General features: G+C 40.4%; 1 pseudogene; it reads left to right on the top strand.

Annotated features, from left to right (window-relative positions):
• Window positions 1-19418: 19418 nt before the first annotated feature.
• Window positions 19419-20241, top strand: LOC103742457 (annotated as a pseudogene).
• The last annotated feature ends 1213 nt before the right edge of the window (window positions 20242-21454 follow it).

The following is a 21454-nucleotide window of genomic DNA, read 5'->3' as shown; positions in this document are numbered from 1 at the left end:
TATTTTTAGTTGGAGATGAGTTTTTATTCACTGTTCTGTTGCTTACCCCCAAAATGACTATCAAAATGATTATTCACCCTCATGAGTCTGTGTGTCACCAGCACAGGGAGGGTTGCCTGTGCTGTTTTTAAACACAGAGCCCCTGGGAGCAGAGGACACATTCTAGTTCCAAGCTGCTGAAGACAGGCTCCACCCAGCCGCCTTGCAGCAGCAGCCTACTCCTGGCTCTACAAAGGCCTGTCCCAAGGGGAGTTGTGGGTTGAGGAGAGTTTCAGACAGTAAGGAGGAAGATCAGTCCAGGTCTGAACTTGAACAAAGATTAATGCTGACAGCACAGTTATGAGACTGTCAGAATTGAGAAAGACAGCTAAGACACTTCAGGCCAGATCCAAACTCTGCAGGACAAAGGACATGCAAGGTGGGATGAACTTTACAAAATCACAGAGGGCAGAATTGGTCTTTGAGGAGTTGCTAGTCTTTTGTTTAAGAGTTTGGTAAATATCTTGGTAGAGAAGTGGATGAAACCCAGGGTTCTCACAGCAGGAGCAGGTCATCTCTTCCCCCCAAACTGGCCCTGATCAGGAATATCTGACTGCTTAGTCACCTCACCTACTAGCCTGCCAGCTTGCCAACCTGCCAGTCCATCCTTCCTACTCACTCTCAAGGTTCTCGTAATAATTCAACTGTAAACCTAAAAATTTACAGCCAATTTTGAAAGAGATGCATCCTACCTCATTATTGAATATGTCAATTGTGTTGTAATGATATGCTTCTTCTAAGTATGTTGTTATTAAATAAATCATTTAAAAAAAAAGTCTATTTTCTTACCTAAAATGGCAGTTTCAAGAGGATTTAATGAGAGTGCACAGAAAGAACTTCAGCATAGGGTACGTAGTGAGACGGGCTTGGTAAAGGTGACTCACTTTGCTTATTGCCATTTATTATCCTTTCCAAGAAAGAAACTGCTCTTCATTCTTCCAATCCTTACAATTAAATTATACAAAACTATTCACAGGATCAGTGACCTGTGCTTGGATGAGACTCAGATTGGATACCATGCAAGCTACAGCAAGGACATGGATCTTTTTTTTGTTTGTTTGTTTGTTTTTGTAGAGAGCTCAGCAGCCAACATGGAAACTGAACCTTGTCCTTATTAGGAAACTGGGTGAACCAACCCGACACAAATATACAAGCTAAATTCACATGCCGAGAGTACTGAACAATCTGATGAATAACACATTCAGTAAAATGTCCAGATAAGAATTGGCACTGCCTGCTTCTTACAAGGACACTGCAGGAATGACCAACTTCTTTCCATGCATTTTCATATCTATTGCCCCGTCTTTCCAAATCTGTGCTCTATACTTATCAGCTATTTCTACAACCAAATGTCTTTGACTGTCAAAAGACTCTGTTGTCTTTTGTCCATGTTCTGAGAAGTGGACAAAGTGGGTCAACATGGAAAAGAGCCATGTTATCTCTCACAGGCCTAATTCATTTACTCCTACAGCCTTGAGGTCAGACATCTCCAAGCTGTTTATGACCCAAATTCAGATCTGCCGTATGCCAGGGAAACCAGACATCTGTATAGGACAAGTCTGGTTCTCGCTGATGCTATTCCTTTATGTGATTAGATTTTTACAAAAATTAGAGGTGACATTAAGTGAAAAAATATAGAATTTTGGGCATATTGTAATGTGTGGCACATAGAACAACAATAATGTAAACCAAGTAGTTACTGTTTTGTTTATGAGTTTACAGCACTGTGCATTCTCAGCAGAGCCTGTATCATGGTAACTTCTGATCTTATCCCAACTAGTTGCACAAGTACTGGGAACCAAACACCTGTTTATTTGTTAATGCAACTGAGGGGATGTGGTCATTAGGTTTTAGTGGCTGCAAAATATACACATATGTTCTAGTTCAGGCCAAACAATGTATTTCCTCTCTGGGTTTGTTGTGATGATCAATTTTGTATTTGAAAAAAAACCATGTAATTCATATATTTTGATCTCACTGTTGATAACTTATTGTTCTTATTCTCAGGAAAGAATTTAAACATTGTATGAATGCTATTTCTCAATTTTTCAGTTTTTCGAATTGTATATGGTATCAATAGATGACAGTAATTCTTTGGGATGTAAGACATGCTTTGATATCACACAACTTAATATAAAAATATAACATAAACTCTACAGACTCTAACCACTGAAACTTTCCCTCTGGAGACTGTTTTTCACATTGAGATTTATTAGACACAGGACCAGTGTCTAGTAACCTGAAAATAAAAAAAGAAATACCCAGCATCATTCAGTTTCATTTAGTTCCTTTCACCAGCCACCACAGGTTTGCTTGTGGGCCCACATGAAAGTAGCAACAATAGAGGTTATGTGCTGAGGAGTGCCTCAGGAGCCAGAAGCAGAGACTACTGACATGTGCCAGGACACCAGCCAGCCAGGGAGGAGCTGAAATTTGTCCTCACTGTAATATGAAATGGTGTAGATTTGTTTTCTCCCATTGTGACATGTTTGTAAGTATCACCACTGTGGGCTTTCAGAGTGCCCTATTCACCATCATGGCATTCCATGATACATGACCAGCAAACTCATCTCACAGCAGAGAACTGCAGAGTGGGCTCGTATCACCACTGTGGGCTTTCAGAGTGCCCTATTCACCATCATGGCATTCCATCCGACATGACCAGCAAACTCATCTCACAGCAGAGAACTGCAGAGTGGGCTCATTTCTATGGAATTTATGGGCTCACCACATACTCCATCAAGCAGTTGGCTTAAAGCAATGTAGAATCACCTACTGAATTTGCTTACAATTCCAGCTGAGAGATGGAGTTCTAAACCTAAGATGAACTACTCTTTGAATCAGCAGCCAGTAGATGCAACTCTCTTCTGTAACCAAAACACATGGTAGAGGAATCAAGGGAGATATGAGATTGGATCACCTCAGTGAATCAATGGCCATTCACAGGATCTCTCTCTCATACTTCAATATTCCAGTTTTGTTGACTGGGAGACCACAGTTCCAAGGGTAGAGTACTTTTGCCAGGAGACACAACAGTGGTTCCGTTGAATTGGAAGTTGAAATGTCATGTCCTTTTCTTGGCTCTTCAAACTGCAGGCTTAGATGATTGCTCCAAATGACCGCGGAAATGTTGAATGGTTGCAACACAACTATTGAGATTTACTAGACACGGGACCAGTGTCTAGTAGCCTGAAAAGAAAAAAAGAAAAACCCAACGTCATTCAGGTTCAGGACTGTGTCTTAACCGTTCTTTAAGGGGTCTTTTAGTAGTTCAGCGTAAACTAATGAAATTTAATGTAAAACTACAACAATGAAGAAAATGAACATTCAAAGGTTTCAATACAAAAGTCTGGATCACACTGCCAGGAAAAACTCCCACGTAAGGTCAAATAAAACAGAACAAAAATGTAAATACCAATGATAGTCTTCAACTCATACCATGTATAATGGAATCTTGTTGGTTAGAAATAGATTTCACTTTGAGAGAAAGAGGTGAAACTTTGGAGATGGTTCTAGAGAGAATTTCTGAGGTTGACTTTGAATGTAAATTATGTTCACACTGAGCGTCAGTAAGTGAAGTAGAAAGGTAAAGCCTAGAGGGGCAGAGCCGGGGCAGGAAGCAGAAATAAAGCAGCATCAATATTTTGTAAACAAAACAAAACAAAACAAAAACAATGTTCACAGTTCTCCAAGGGTAAGACTCAGGATGTTGTTTCCTGTTCTCTTGAGGGCTACATAGGCATCAGATTCCCCTCTTTAGGAAATGAGGCTCAGGACTGGGGATAGCTAACAGGGTGAGCATCTGCCTTACATGCATGGGCCCTGGGTTCTATCCATAGCTCCTTCTCCCCCAAACAAAAGAAAAAATGTGAAGCCTGAAGGATGACATGTACTGGTAAGGATGTAGGTAAGAGAGAATTGCACACTGTAGATGGGAATGTAAATTACCATAGCCATTATGGAACCAGTATGGAGGGGCCTCGGAAAAGAACAAAATACAATTAGCATATGGTCCATCGATCCCACAATATTCAAACGTAATCACTTTTTTCCCCCTGTCTGTCAATGTGTTGCCCTGGCTGGCTGGAAACTCACTGAGACCAGCCTGGCCTTAAACTCACAAGGTTTGCCTTCCTGTGCCTTCTGTGAGTGCTGGGATTAAAGGCCTGTGCCACCATACCTGGCTAAATCACTTTGTTTTTCTAAAATCATTACGCTTTTATTTGTGAGTGGGCACATGCATGCCATGGTATAAGTGTGGAAGTCAGAGGAATTTACAGGCGTTCTGGGTCTCAGTAATTGAACTTGGTGGTCAGGCTTGATGGCAGGTGGCTTTGCCTGCTGAGCCATCTCACCAGTCCTGAGATCACTATGGTGGAGTATCTGCTGAGCCATCTCACCGGTCCTGAGATCACTATGGTGGAGTATCTGCTGAGCCATCTCACCGGTCCTGAGATCACTATGGTGGAGTATCTGCTGAGCCATCTCACCGGTCGTGTTAACAGTAGGTTGGAGTATCTGCTGAGCCATCTCACCGGTCCTGAGATCACTATGGTGGAGTATCTGCTGAGCCATCTCACCGGTCCTGAGATCACTATGGTGGAGTATCTGCTGAGCCATCTCACCGGTCCTGAGATCACTATGGTGGAGCATCTGTACTCTCCTGTTCGCTGCAGCTTCATTCACAATAGCTGACATCCGTCCACAGATGGTTAAAGAAGATGCCACGTGAATAGACACAGCGAAATATTATCCAGCCTTTAAAAAACAAAAGCCTGGCATGGAGGCTCATCTTTGTAATTCTAGCTTTGGGGGGTGCAGAGGCAGAAGGATTGTGCATTCAAGGCCAACTTGGGTTACACAGCAAGTCCCAGGACAGCCTGGGTTACATGAGACCTTGTTTCAAAATAAATTAAAAGGAGGAAATTCTGCCATTTGCAACACTGTGGACAAACCTGGAGGACATTTTGCAAGGTGAAATAAGTAGGTCACAGAACTACAAATACTGTATGATATCTGTGCTGGATAGCTTTAGTGTCAACTTGACACACCTGGGTTGAGGGAGCCTCAATTGGGTAATTGCCTCTATTGGACTGGCCTGTGGCCATGTCTGAAGGACATCTTCTTGATGAGTGATGTGGGAGGGCCCAGCCCACTGTGGGTGGTGCCACCCCTGGGCAGGTGGGCCTGTGTTGCATAAGAAAGCAGGCTGAGCAGGGGCCAAAGGAGCAAGCCTGTAAGCAGCATTCCTCCATGGCCTGTGCTCCAGCTCCTGCCTCCAGGTTCCTGCCCTGAGTTCCTACCTTGGGCTCCCTGATGAACTGCGACCTGGGAGATGTAAGACAAATAAACCCTTTCCTCCCCAAGCTGGTGCTGGTCAGAGTGTTTTGTCACAGCAATGAAGAACAAACTAAGACAATATCACATGTGAAGAAAACAGTGATGAGTGATTACCAAGGGTTAGGAAGTGGGAGAAATAGAGTTGGTCAAGGTGTAAGAAGTTTCACTTAAACAGAGTGCATGAGCTCTGGATATCTAACACACAGTGTGGTAACTACTGTTCATAGTAGCATGTACATGTGATTTGCTAAGAGAATAGTCTAAAGTCTTTATATCACACACACACACGCGCACACGCACGTACACACACACACACACACACACACACACACACATACACACATGATAGACCCAGTGGTAATCATTTCACAACATACATCATCACATGATAGAGGTTCAATGCAGGTATAATTTTTATTTGTTAATCATACCTCAAAAAGGCAAGGGAAAGAAATCAACACTTGTAAGGAGAACAGCACATTGCCCTCATTGCTCAGAAGCAGAGCCAGATGGAGAACTCTCCTGCACCATCTGTCACACCTCTCATGGCCAGATGGCACATAGCTTTGGGAAAGGACACTTGATTTTTGCTGGCTTCTCCTTTCTCACAGGGTAGGAATATCACCTATTGAGAAGTCTATTCACAACACCCCTCCCCTTTCTTAGTCACTAACCTGCCTCAGAGTTTATTGCTAAGACCGTCTTCAGAATGAATTAGATGTAGCTGGATGTAGTCATCACTGCTGAGTCATGGGTGCTGGGGAAGAAGCGACAGTGGAATATGGTACTTATTAATGCTCATCATGATGGTGTTTCCTCTCCTTCCTGGACACACAGGAAGACTCCTGCAGCCCCTTTTAAAGTTAAGCTGGAACATTTGATGAGCTCATGGCAGTGTACTGAAGGCAAGAGTGGTGTGTATCCTTCCTAATCTATGGTTGTTGGGGACACACGTGAGTTTCTATCCCTTCTCCTGTGTCCCTACAAACCTTGAGTAACAGAGGGAGTAACTGTTAAAATGAAAGCACCAAGCATGGTGGTTGTGCCAGCAATCTCAGCACCCAAGAGGCAGAGACAGGATGACTGCTACAAGGTCAAGACCAGTCTAGTTTTCATAGCAAGGTACAGTCCCGTCAGGGCTACAAAAACAACTATAGAATCAAGAGAAATGCAATGTGGATTCCTCAGCAACCACTGGACTCTGCGGGAGTGAGTGAGGTAAAATGTAAGCCTTGAGTTGGCTCATTGCTGCAACACAGCAGAGCCTCTCCTGACCAACACAAAGAAAGATGCAGAAAGAGATTCAGGAGCTGCCTTGAGCCAGGCCTACTTCCATTGACACTCTCCAGGACCACAAAGGAAGGACCTCCATCTGGGAAAGAGGACATGAAGACATCTTCATGAACGTAGTTTTCAGTACTGGTATGCATGTCCTGCTGTTGTATTTTATAGGAAGAATGTACTTTTCATGTAACTTTTGGGGTTTTTTGTATATTTTATTTTTCCTTTATGTGTATGAGTATTTGGCCTGCATGATACAAGTGCACCATTTTGTGCACTTCCCACAGAGGCCAAAAGACGGTGTCACATCCCCTGGAACTTGAGTTATAGGTGGTTATTAGCTGCTATGTCCATGCTGGGAACCAAACCTAGGTCTTCTGCAAGAGCAGACAGTGCTTCTAATCACTGAGCCATCTCTCTAGCCCCATTTTGTTTTGTTTTTTAGACAGGGTCTCACTATGTATCCCTGACTGGCCTGAAACTCACATAGATCATCCTGCCTCTGCCTCCCAAGTGCTGGGACTATAGCACCACGACTGGCTATAATTTTTTTTTAATTCCTAAGTTTGGGCATGGGGATGTAGTTCAGGGTGACCACTCTGGTGAATAAGCCAGAGAAATTAGAGAAGTTAATTGCAAGCCTTCTGTGAGACATCGATTCACTGAACTCTAATGGAAATGACCTTTATTAATGCTGCTGATGGCATTCACCACTGAATAGGATAACAAAATCAGCTCCATAAACCCTGCTTCACAACCTTGGAGGCACCATGGGGCCTAGAGGCAGCATTCCAGTGAAGTCTCCTGCATAAAGATACCTCACCCACATTTCCATGCACCACCAAAGGAGGAAGGTCAGGAGGTCCAGGGGGACAAGAGAAGAGAGTCTCTCATTTTCCCCAGCCTTCTTCCTCCTGCTGCCTGCACTCTGCTCCCTCTTCTCAAAATGCTGACAGTTTCTTACCAGCAATTGATTCTCTAAATGTCCACATTGGGGTACAATAAGGTTCTCTCAGTAAATTCCACAACCAGATATTTCCTCAGCTTTGATCTTTTTGTGGGGCTGTGGGCAGTTTGACTAGTTAAATGGATTTCACACATCAGCACTCAGGATGTTTTGGGAGATTGGGGGCCCATGAAATCACACAAGGATTATTAGTAGCTTGGCCCAGAATGCGAGGCCAACAAAGGAAGGCTAGTATTTCATGTCAGACAAACAACCATCAAAAAAAGTCCATATACTCATGTCAAATGCAAAAACATAAATAATGTGAAAAACCAAGATAATAGGTTCCCACCAAATCTCACCAGGCCTATAGAAGTGTTCTACAATGACAATTACCCCAAAGAACCCCCAAGACACAGAACTTAAAAGAACAATCATAATGTGATCAAAGAATTCAATGGTTTTAAAGAACATACAAACAAAGAACTCAAAAGAGGATAGGAATAAACTACTAACTGAAGCTCAAGAAAAAACAAATACATGGCTAAATGAAATGGTAAAGACAATTTGGGATATGAAAAGTAAATTCACAAGAGAGAAATATTGAAGAAAACTCAAGCTGAAGTGAAGATGGAACTGAAAAACTCTGTAAGTCAATTTGAAACAACAGGAGAAAGTCTCATCAGCAGAATGAATCAAATGGAAAACAGAATATCAAGAATGGAAGACGAAGTTGGAGAATTGGACTACTCAAGCAAAGAATATGAAAAAAATTCAACATAGGAATGGAATATGCAGGAACTGTGGGACACCATGAAATGACCAAATTTATGCATTATAGCCATAGAGGAAGAAGAATCTCAGATCAATGACATTGACCAGATCTTCAACAGGATTGTAGAAGAAAACTTCCCTAAATTAAGGAAAACATACCCAAACAGATACAAGAACTACACAGAACACCAAATAGACAGGACCAGATTAGAAACTCACCATGGTATAGCATAGTAAAAACATTAAATTTACAAAACAAAGAGAAGGTACTGAAAGCTACAAGAGAAAAAAAAGTTACATATAAAAGAAAACACATCAAAATAACAGCTGACCTTTGAATGAAAATGATAAAATCCAGAAGAGCCTGGAGCAATGTATTTCAAGTTCTAAATGACCACAGATGCCAACCCAGAATACCTTACCCAGCAAAACTGTCTATCATAGTTGAAGGAGAAAAAGAATCTTCCATGATACAAATAGGCTGAAAGAATTCAGGTCCACCAAACCAGCCTGCAGAGATACTCGAAGCAATACAAAGGACGGAAGAAACAAATGACCATGCCCAAGAGGCTATGTATTTGTTTCTTTTCTGTTGCTGTGATAGAAACACTATGACCAATGGAACTTGTAAAAGGAAGAGTTTATTTAGCTTACAGTTCCCAGGGGGCAAGAGTCCATCATGGTGGAGAAGCATGGTAGCAGAGGTGGCTGGAGCAGGAGCAGAAGCTAAGCTCTCTCATCTTCAAGCAGGCACAGGAAGCAGAGCATAACTGGAGATCAGGCAAGGCTTAAGAACTCTCTAAGCCTGCCCCTAGTAACATGCTTCCTCAGGCATGGCCACACCTTCTAAGACCTCCCCAAACAATGCCATCAACAGGGGTAAAATGTCCAAAAACTTCAAGCCTATAGGGGACATTTTTATTCAAACCATTATATTTAATTTCCTGGTTCCCATAAGCTCATAACCATATAAAATGCAAAATATATTTAATCCAACCTTAAAAGTCCCCATAGTCATTATCAGTTTTAATACTGTTCAAAAGTCCACAGTCCAAAGTCTCTTCTGAGACTCAGGGAAACATCTTAACTCTAAGCCCTATAAAATCAAAAGACAAATTACATACTTACAACATACAATGGAACTGAATACACATTCCCATTCTAAATGGGAGGAATAGAGATATAGTGAGGAGATATTGAACCAAAACAAGACTAAAAACCAGCAGGGAAAACACCAAATCCAGTGGCTCCACTCAGCTTCTAGGACATTACTTCCAAAGGGCTTAGATGGCTCAGCCTCTCCAGCTTTGCTATGTGAAACATACATCTATCTCGAGTTGGTACCACTCCGTGTATGCAGCTCCCATTTGCAAATGTCTCACACCTTTGGCATCAAGAATATCTTCTTACGGCCTTCACTGCCAACCAGGTTTCACCTTCACAACTTCACACAGTGGCCTATCAGGGCCTTCTTTATGCAGGAACATCCCTGCTGCATGCTGCCTGGTCTTGGTGGTGCTCTGAAACTGCAGAAGAACTAATGACCCCTCCACTTTTGCATTTTTTATGCCTCTAAAGCCAGTACAAGGTGAATGGCACTGCCAAGTTTGGCTGCAAGTTTGGGATGGACCCCAGCCTGATTCATCCATTTTTGAAGCTTTCCCCTTCAGTGGTTTTCCTTTTACGAGTTGGAGGCTTAGCTGGGTGTAATCTTGCCTCAGAGGAACTCTCTCCATTGTTTAAGTGCAAGTCTCTAGACCTCTCCTTAATCTCTTTAATCTCCTTATCAAAGCACATGACTTTAATCTTCCCAGTGCTCTTTTTCAATCTAAACTGTACTTTCTGTATTTCTTTTTGCCCCATTTTTTCTTTTTCACTGTAGATTTGTATAATATTTACCATTAATAGCCACACCACCATTTCTACATTAGTCTGTTTTGAAATATCCTCCACCAAAGAAATTAGTCCACTACTTTTCAACTTAGCCTCAGGAAAACTTTTTGGCTGTGGGCAGACTCTAGCCAGACTCTTTGCCAAAATATCCCAATTGCAGCTTACGTCCTTATTTCCCTCTGAAACTACATTGTTCTTAGCACTACTTTCTTCCAGGCACCTACTAGAATGGCCTGTTAAGCTCTGCTTATAGCAATCAACCACTTTTCTTTCTTTCTTTTTTTTTTCAATAACATGTCTACTTGTGAAGTATTCATTTTTTAAAATTGTATTTATTATTTTTATTTTATGTGTATGTGTGTATTGCCTACATGTAGGTAAGTGCACCCATCTCGTGCAATGCCCACAGAGGTCAGAAGAGGCTGTTGGATCCCCTGGAACTGGAGTTATGGACAGTTGTTAGGTGCCATGTGGGTGCTGGGATTCAAACCTAGGTCTTCTGCCAGAACAACCAGTATTCTTAACCACTGAGCCACCTCTCCAGCCCCCAATCAACCACTTTTCTAAGCCCAAACATCCAAAATCTTCCACATTCCTCCAAAAACCCATGTGGTCAGGTTCTCCACAATCAATACCCCACTTCTGGTACCAATTAGTGTTCTAGCTTGCCTTCAATTGCTGTGATAAAACACTCTGACAAATAACAACTTTGGGAGAAAAGGGTTTATTTCGCTTACATCTCCTAGGTCACGATTCATCACTGAGGGAGCCCAAGGTAGGAACTCAGGGCAGGAACCTTGAGGCAGGAGCTGGAGCACAGGCCATGGAGGAATGCTGCTTACTGACTTGTTCCCCTGACTCAGGCTCAACCTGCTTTCCTATACAATACAGGACCACCTGTCCAAGGGTGGCACCACCCACAGTGGGCTGAGCCCTCCCACATCACTCAACAATCAAGAAAATGGCCCACAGACATGGCCGCTGGCCAGTCCAATGGAGGAAATTCCACAATTGAGGCTCCCTCTACCCAAGTCTGCCTTTGACAACTAAGGTTAACCAGCACAAGGTAAAAGTACAGAAACACAAAATAGGACTCAGAACACAAACAAACAAGCAAAAAAAATGACAGTAAACAATATACATCATTCAATAATATCTTCAAATATTCATAGCCTCAATTCCCCAGTCAAAAGAAATAGGCTAAGGAAGGCATGATGGTGCACACCTTTAATCCCAACTTGCAGGAGGCAGAAGCAGGTGGAGTTCTGTAAGATCAAGGCCAGTCTGGTCTAAATAGAGAGTTCCAGTTTAGCTAGGACTACAGGGAGCTCCTGTCTCAAAAATACCCAAAAAAAGGGGCTGGAGAGATGCCTCAGTGGTTAAGAGCACTGACTGCTCTTGCAGAAGACCTGGGTTCAATTCCCAGAACCCCTATGTTGGCTAATAACCATCTGTAACTCCAGTTCCAGGGGATCTGATGCCCTCTTCTGACCTCCATGGGCATTGCATGACACAAGTGTACTTACATGCATGCAGGCAATTTACTCATACACCTAAAATAAAATAATAAAATATTTTTTAAAATACCAAAAAATAAAGACACAGGGTATTGAATGGATTAAAAAACAAAATCCATCTTTTTTGTTGTCTACAAGAAACTCATCTTACTTTTAAGGATAGGAACCAATGTAGGGTGATAGAATGGAAAATTATGACAAGCAAATGGCACTAAGAAACAAGCAGGAGTTGCTATTTTAATATCTGATGAAAACAAACATCAAACTTATCCTAGTTTGTTTCTTCATTGCTGTGACAAAATACTCTGACCAATGCCAACTTGGGGAGGAAAGAGTTTATTTAGCTTACATCTCCCAAGTCACAGTTCATCAGGAAGCCCAAGGTAGGAACTCAGGGCAAGAACCTGGAGGCAGGAGCTGGAGCACAGGCGATGGAGGAATATTGCTTACTGGCTTGCTCCCCTGGTCCCTGCTCAGCTTGCTTTCTTATGCAACACAGGCCCACCTGCCCAGGGGTGGCACCACCCACAGTGGTCTGGGCCCTCCCACATCACACAACAATCAAGAAGATGCCTCACAGACATAGCCACAGGCCAGTTCAATGAAGGCAACTCCCCAACTGAGGCTCCCTCAACCCAAGTGTGTCAAGTTGACACTAAAGCTATCCAGCACAAAACTAAAGTTAAGCAGAGAAAGAAGGTCACTTCAGATCAAGGGAACAATCAACCAAGAAGACATTACAATCATGAATATATAGACACCAAACTCTGGTGCACCCAATTTCATAGGGTACTACTGCATTTCAAAACACAGACTAACCCCAACTCAATAACAGTAGGTGAATTCAGTACTCCATTTTCTCCAATAGACAGGTCATTTGGACAAAGAATAAACAGAGAAATACCTTGAAGTAAATGATAGACGGAACTGGAGAGATGGCTCAGTGGTTAAGTACACTGGCTACTCTTGTAGAGGACCCAGGTTCGGTTCCCAGCACCCACATGGTGGCTAACAACCATCTGTATTGCCAGTTCCAGGGGATCCAACACCCTTTTCTGACCTTTGTGGGCATTGCAGCACACAAGTGCACTTACATGCATGCAGGCAATATAATCATACAAATAAAATATTTTAAAAATTATATCATACATCAAATGGGCCTAACAGACATGTATAGAATATTCCACACAAGAATCAAATAATACACATTTTACCCAGTAACTCATAGACGTTTCTCTGAAATAGACCACATACTAGAACACAGCACAAGGCTCAATAAATACAAAAAAATTGAAATAATTCCATGCATTCTATCAAACCACAATGCAATAAAACTTAAAGTCAATAACAAAAAAGCTCTAATAACTATATGAATTCATGGAGATTAGACAACACACTCCTGAATGAGAGATGGGTCAAAGAAGAAATCAAGAAAGAAAAGTATTTCTGGAACTACATTAAAATGAAAACAACACAACAAAACCTCTGGACACATTAAATAGACAAGAAGAAATAATAAAAATCAGAGCAAAAATCAATGAAATGGAAACAAAGAAAACAATATGAAGAACCAAAAGACAGACAGACCCTGAGCCCAGCGAACCAAAAGAAAGAAAGCAAATCCAAATCAACAGAATCAGACATGAGAGGGGAAACACCACAAGAGACACAAAGAGACCCAGAACATTATAAGGGAATGCTTTAAAAAAACTTATACTCTATTAAATTAGAAAATCTAAAAGAAATGGACAAATTCAAATATTCAATGGAACCACCAAAGTTAAACCAAGGAGAGATCAATGACTTAAACAGTACCACAACTCAGAAGGAAAATGAAACAGTAATCAAAACCTCCTGACTAAAAGAAGCCCATGTCCAGATGAATTCACAGCAGTATTCTACCAGACCTTCAAAGAATATCTACAATGAATACTACTTAAGCTATTCAAAAAGATTGAAATGGAAGGCAAACTCCCAAACTCCCTCTATGAAGCCAGTATTACTCTAATATCGAAACTAGATAAAGACACAATGACAACAACAAAACAATAGACCCATATCCCTAATGAACATAGATGCAAATAAACTCAACAAAATACTTGCAAGTTGCATACAGATACATATCAAAAAGATCATCCATTATAATCAAGTTGGCTCTAGTCCAGAAATGCAGGGATGGTTCAGTATACATAAGTCGATAAACGTATAAATCATACAAATGAACTTAAAGACAAAAATTACATAATCATCTCAAGAGACATATAAAAGGCATTTGACAAAATCCAACATGCTTCATGATAAACAAACAAACAAACAAAAACCTAGAGGGAACTGGACTGGAGGGAACATACCTCAACACAATTAAGGCTATATACAACAAACCCACAGCCAACATGATTCTAACTGGAGAAGAACTCAAAGCAGTCCCATTAAAATCTGGAACCAGATAAGCCTGTCTACTTTTCCCACTCCCTTTCACTATAGCACCTGAAACTCCACATAGAGCAATAAGACAAGAGAAGCAAATTGAAGAGGTATTAATTGAAAAAGAAGAGGCCAATTTATCCCTATTTTCAGATGATATATTATATATATAAAAGATACCAAAAATTCCACCAGAAAACTTCTAGAAATTATTGGTACTTTCAGCAAAGTGGCAGGATTCAAAATCAATTTATGAAAGTCACTAGCCTTTCTATATACTATTAACTAGCAGTCAGAGAAAGAAATCATGAAAACACTCCCTTTCAAGATAGCCTCAAAAATATCTAGTAATAAACCTAACCAAAAACATTAAAGATCTCTAAAATGAAAACTTTAAATCTTTGAAGAAAGAGATTGAGGAAGCCACAAGGAGATGGAAAGATCTCCTATGCTCATGGATTAATTGAATTAATATTGTGAAAATGACCATCCTACCAAAAGCAATTTATAGATTCAGTGCAATGCTAATCAAAAGCCCCATGACATTCCTCACAGAAAGAGAAAAAAAACCCTCAAATTTCATATGGAATCACAAAAGACCATGGATAGCTAAAGCACAAAGAGCAACGCTGGAGGAATTACCATGCCAGATTTCAAATTATATTACAGAGCTGTAGTCATAAAAACATGGAATTGACAGAAAAACAGACATGTAGAAGACTCAAAAGTGAGTGCACACAATTTCAGCCGTCTGATATTTGACAAAGGTGCCAAGAATGGCAGAAAGACAGCATATTCAACAAATGGGAAAGCTGGGTATCCAAATGTAGAAGAATGAAACTAGACCACACCTTTCACCTTGCACAAAAGTCAACTGCAAATGGATCAAAGATCTCGATGTGAAACCTGAAACTCTGAAACTGTTAGAAGAAAACATAGGCAGTACCCTACAAGACATAGGTGCAGAAAAGGACTTTCTAACCAGACTTCAGTAGCTGAGGAATTAAGATCAACAACTGACAAATGGGACCTTATTAAACTAAAAAGCTTCTACGCACCAAAGGAAATAACAAATCAAGTGAAGAGGAAGCCTACAGTGGTAGAAATTTTTAATGAGCTATATATCTGAATATACAAAGAACTCATAAAGAATCAAGAAAACAAATGACCCAATGAAAAGATGGGCTATGGACCTGAACAGAGAGTTCTCAAAAGAAGAAATAATAATGACTAAAAAATACCTTGAAAACTGTTCAACATCCTTAGTGATTAGGGACTTAAATTAAATGCCTTTTAAAATTTCATCTTACCCTAGTCAGAATGCTAAGATCAAGAGAACAAATGACACCAAATACTGGTGAGGATGTGAAGAAAGGAGAACCCTCATTCACCACTGGTGGGATTGAAAACTGGTACAACCATGGAAATCAGTGTGGAGAACTCATACTTGAAAATATATTCATTGATACACCACATGATCTGGCTATACCACTCCATGGCATATACTCTAAGAACTCAATATCCTACTACAGAGATAGTTGCTCAGCCATGTTTATTGTTGCTCTTTTCACAATAGATAGGAAATGGAAACAATCTAAATGTCCCTCAACTGATGAATGGATAATGAAAATATGGTACATTTACACAATGGAGTTCTACTCAGTGGTAAAGAAAGATGAAATCATGAAATTTGGAGGTGAAAGGATAGAATAAAAAACTGTTATACTAAGTAAAGCAATAAACTCAGAAAAACAAGCGATGTATGTTCTCATTTGTTGATCTTTTTTAAAAAAAAATTTTATTATTTTTATTTTCTGTGTATGCATGTATTGCCTACATGTAGGTAAGGGTACCCATGTCATGCAAAGCCCATGGAGAACAGAAGAGGCTGTCAGATCCCCTGGAAGTGGAGTTAAGGACAGTTGTTCGCTGCCATGTGGGTGCTGGGATTCGAACCTGGGTCTTCTGGAAGAACAGTCAGTGTTCTTAACCACTGAGCCATCTCTTCAGCCCCTCATTTGTGGATCTTAACTCCAAATCTTTGGTTGTGATGTACATATATCCTGATGTAACCATAGGAGTCAGGAAAATGGAAAGGAACCATGGGGGTGAAAGGGAAGAAGGAGCTCAAGAGACGGAGTAGTGGGGGTGGTACAAAGACAGTTTCAGAGATATTAAAATGGGAAAATAATTTGAGATGGAGAGTATGAGATGCAAAGATGAGTAATGGGCAAAGAAAGTAAGTAAACACTGACTATATAAACCAACAAATAGCAATGTAAAAATAACAATGCTTACTCATGCATCAAAGGAGAGGCAAAGTGTGCCAAAGAGCCTCCTGCTGTTTGGGAGGAAATTAAAGGCAGTCCATGATACACTGCTAAAGTAACTACTGAAGTAATAGAAATGGAGTACAGATGAAATAAATGGAATGAGAAAAACTGCTCAGCATCAAAAGGTAGTTGGGATAGATATGAGCCAACAAATAATATGGTAGATATAGAATAATGTCAATCAATGGAGTAAGTGCTTCATTTGAATGTTAAAAAGTGATCACAAGGCCCAGCAAGATGGCACAGCAGGTAAAATAGCTTGTTGCACAAACATGATGGCCTGAGCTTGAACCCTGGATCTCACTGTGGAAGGAGAGATCTGACTCTCAAAAAATGTGCTCAGTCCTCCACATGAGTGTTGTGGCACCTGCACACCCGCACACACACGTACCCCCCACATGTCATACACACTAATAATAAATACACTGATAATAAAAAAGATTGCCCCTATAACAGAATCCAGCCATGAGCTACTTACAGTGTGCTGACTCCTCTCCACCCTTCTCTGCTGGGCACTGGGCTATGGATCCATTCTTTGAATTCCCTTTCCCTTTAAATGTTGGTTGTTTTTGGCCAACAACAGATGCTGGCAGGAAATTACAGGTGGGAAGGGAGAGAAGACAGCCCCTGACTGGGCCAGAGTTTATTAGAAGTTGTGTTATTTCTGATTAAGGCCACAGGTCCTGAGGGAAACCTCCTCTCCCAGAAAAGCTTTTGCTCAGTTCTAGTAACACTGCTGTCTTCTATGACCATTCAAGAATAGGTGTATAGACACTTCTCCTGGTTACTAGTGTCCAGGTATGTCACCATCTTTTATTGTTTCTGTCAATGTTATCCACGTGTGGCCAAAAGAGTCTTTCATTAATTTTTTTCTTAATATCTTGAGTTGCATTATTTGTCTAATTCTTGGGATCTTGAGTCTTACACATAAAGCACAAGGCTATTGAAAGGTTGAAAATAAAAGGGTAGTCATTGGACATGACTGAGCACGCCTTTAATACCAGTACTCAGAAAATAGAGGCAGGAGGATTGCAACACAACAAGTTCCAGGCCAGCCAGACTGCAGAACAAGAGCATATCTAAAAGAGAAGAAGAGGAGGTGAAATAGGGTGAAGAACACCATTTTGTGCAAATTTTGACCAAAATAAAACTGCTGTATTAGACTGTAAGACTAAGAAACTCTTGGATGTTAGAGATAAAACTACACAATGATGAAAAATCTATCTCACTGGTATTATAACATTGCTGCCATGTTGCAAATTATTTTAAATAGTGAAAACTGAATTTGGAACTGGAGAGATGGCTCAGCAGTTAAGAGCACTAGCTGCTCTTACAGATGACCCAGGTTTGGTTCCTGGCACCCACATGATAGCTAACAACTGTAACTCCAGTTCTAGGGGATCTGATGCCCTCTTCTGGCCTCCTAAGGCATTGCATGACACAGGTGCACTTACATACATGCAGGCAAAACACTCATACACATAAAATATTAAAATTTTTAATCTTAAAAAAACAAAGAATTTGACAAAGCTTTCAAACTAATGGAAAGTAAAATAAAGATCTACATATAACTAAGGTTTTTTTAAAAGTGTGCTATACAGTTGAGTGGCTTGTTAACAGTCACTTTCCTGATTTCATTTTTTCAACTAATATCATCTGTAGTCTGCTTTTGCCTGAGAAAATATTATCAGCATAGAAAAGTAAACAGAGATGTAGACAACTGCCAGAGTAAGCTGGATATATTTAAAAACTAATCTTATAGTAAAATATATGTTAAGGCTAATATCATAAAAATACCAGCATAAGAAGCACTGAAATTCTAAAATGTAAATAAAAAAGGAAATAAGTTATGAACAAGAAACTAAAAATTACCTTATCTAGAAAATAATCTCATAAGAAATTAAAATAGATAATTTATAAATGAGAAACTAGAATAACTTAAGAAACAGAAAACTGTTCAATCTCAGTAGCAACCAGGGAAATAAAAAACAATATTCTATTTTCACCTACAAAATTAAAAAAATTCTCTTAGGCAACTTTGAGTATGATATCTAATAATAAAAGAGAGAGTTTGTTATACTGTAGGCAGGAATAAAATTTCAGATAAGTTGCTTTATAATATTAGATTTCAGTAATCATGAGAAACATTCTGAATTAAAACTAAGGATTCAGGTATAGAAAATGGAATGTAGCTGAAGATAACTTTTCTAATTTCTAAAGAAAAAGTTTTTTTCTCTTCTTTCCCTTTCTTCCTTCCATCCAATTGTTCACTGCCTGGGCAGTTCAATAAATACCTATTCAGTTGAGACCCAGCAAAGTGGGTATCTCCTGGAATGAATTGGGGACAGGATGGCAGAACCTAAATGAAATGTGAAAGAGCTCTCTATAGAGGGTGACTCAGCACAGATGTACGGGCCAGCAGGAAGAGGGAAGAATCTGTGTGTGCATGTTGTGGGAGGGCCAGGCCACAGTCTGGGGATTTGCAGGTGAAAGGGAAGTGGCAGTTAGGAGAGCTGGTTATACCCAAAAGCACTGGTCAAAAGAATATGTAGGTTGAGGATGAGGTGCTGAGCTTCTCAAGGCCAGAGTATCAAATTATAACCATAGAAAGAAAGAAAATACCAATGGTTCAACGCGAGGGTATTAGCATGAGCTATAGCTTTTGATATATAGTTAAAAATAGTAAACATATATGAAAGCACATATGTATGTACTTATTTCCCCTCTGAGGGTCTGGAAGAGTATTGTTCCAATAGCAATTAGCCCACTAGTGCCCAGAAGTTGGTTCTAAAAAGATTGGTTCTGACCGAGCAGTAGTTTGGGCAGTCCTTCCGGATCGCAGCTGTACCTGCTTCTCGCAGCACCAGAGCTATGTTTCCTAACAAGTATGACAATAATGTCACTGTTTGGAGCCCTCAGGGCAAGATTTATCAAATTGAATCTGCAATGGAAGCTGTTAAAGCAAGGTTCAGCCATAGTTGTTCTGAAGTCCCAAACCCATGCAGTATTGGTTTCATTGAAGAGGGCACAGTCAGAACTTGCAGCTCACCAGAAAAAAATTCTCCATGTTGACAACCATATTGGAATCTCAATTGTGGGTCTTACTGCTGACACTAGACTGTTATGTAATGTTATGCTCCAGGAGTGTTTGGAATCCAGATTTGTATTTGACAGACTGCTTCCCATATCTTGCCTTGTATCTCTAACTGAAAGCAAGACCCAGATATCAACTTAATGGTATGGCCAGAGACCATATGGTGTCAGACTTCTTATTGCTGGTTATGATGATATGGGCCCTCACATTTTCTAAATGTGTCCATCTGCTAACTACTTTGACTGCAGAGCTATGTCCATCAGAGCCTGGTCTCAGCCAGCTTGAACTTACTTGGAGAGACATAAGTCTGAGTTTTGGAACGCAATTTTAATGAACTGGTTAAACATGGTCTGCATGCCTTAAGAGAAACACTTCCTGCAGAGCAGGACCTAACTACAAAGAATTGTTTCCATTGGAATTGTTGGTAAAGGCTTGATGCTTACAATCTATGATGATGATGATGATGATGATGATGATGATGATGATGATGATATGTTTCCATTCCTGGAAGGTCTTGAAGAAAGGCCTCAGAGAAAGGCATAGCCTTCACAAGATTCTGATGAACCTGCAGAAAAGGCTGAAGAACCAATGGAACATTAAGTGATAAAGGATTCATGTCATCAGGTGTGCACACTGGTGACAATGATCTATACTTTGAACTAAGAGCTGCAGAGTGGTGGGACAGTATGTTTAAGTAATCAGTCCATATGTGTTTTTTCCAAGCAACTTCACTGAAACCATATAAAGGGGTGCATTTTCTTTGAAAGGGTCTGTCTAATCATTTTCTAGAAAGTATAAGTATCTATACCAATGTTTCTATATGAAGAAAATAGTCTTTGCAGTTTTAAAGACAACTGTGAAATAAATTTGTTTCATCTCCCGTTTAAAAGAAAAAAGCGGGGGTGTGGTAGCACATGCCTTTAATCCCAACACTCGGGAGGCTGAAGCAGAGGCAGGCAGTTGAAAGGGTCTGTCTAATCATTTTCTAGAAAGTATAAGTATCTATACCAATGTTTCTATATGAAGAAAATAGTCTTTGCAGTTTTAAAGACAACTGTGAAATAAATTTGTTTCATCTCCCGTTTAAAAGAAAAAAGCGGGGGTGTGGTAGCACATGCCTTTAATCCCAACACTCGGGAGGCTGAAGCAGAGGCAGGCAGATGATCTCTGTGAGTTCAAGGCCAGCCTGGTCTACATAGTAAGTTCCAGGATAGCTGAGGCTACAGGGAGCCCAAAAAAAAAAAAAAAAAAAAAAAAAAAAAAAGAAAAAGAAAAAAAAAGAAAAGAAAGAAAAGATTGGTTCTTCAAAGGGTATGGCAGGAGACATATAATTTGTGCCAGAAAATGGGGAATATCTCCAAAGAATATATAAATCGCTGAATAAGTACAATAAAATGAACCCATATAATTCACGATATAAATGAATTCATAAGTTTTTCAAGAACAGCTGTTTACATATTCTCTAAGTAGTCTCACAGCAACAATTCCTACTTAATCAGGAAGAAAAAACAGTGACTGCTCAGTGGAGAAGACTGGGCAGACATCACTCTAATAAAGTGATCAAAATTAACATCACCAGGTCACAAATGGCCAAAACACAGAGAATAAGAGTCTGCAGAGTGTGGGTCCTTGGACAGGACTCCTATATTAAAATCCACCCACCCAGGGCTCAGGGATCATTGTGAAAGAGTGGGTGGAAAGACTGTAAGAGCCAGAGAGGAGCTGCATGACCATACGGAAATAGTCCTACAGGCTCTCGGAACTCTTCTCACATGAACCTACAGCAATGGTGTCAGCATGCACAAGACCCATA

This window comes from Nannospalax galili, unplaced genomic scaffold, assembly GCF_000622305.1.
Source record: "Nannospalax galili isolate Female #2095 unplaced genomic scaffold, S.galili_v1.0 scaffold800, whole genome shotgun sequence".
NCBI classification, from domain to species: Eukaryota; Metazoa; Chordata; class Mammalia; order Rodentia; family Spalacidae; genus Nannospalax; species Nannospalax galili.
The sequence above is the reverse complement of the archived record's forward strand: the minus strand, read 5'-3'. Positions and strand labels throughout refer to the sequence as shown.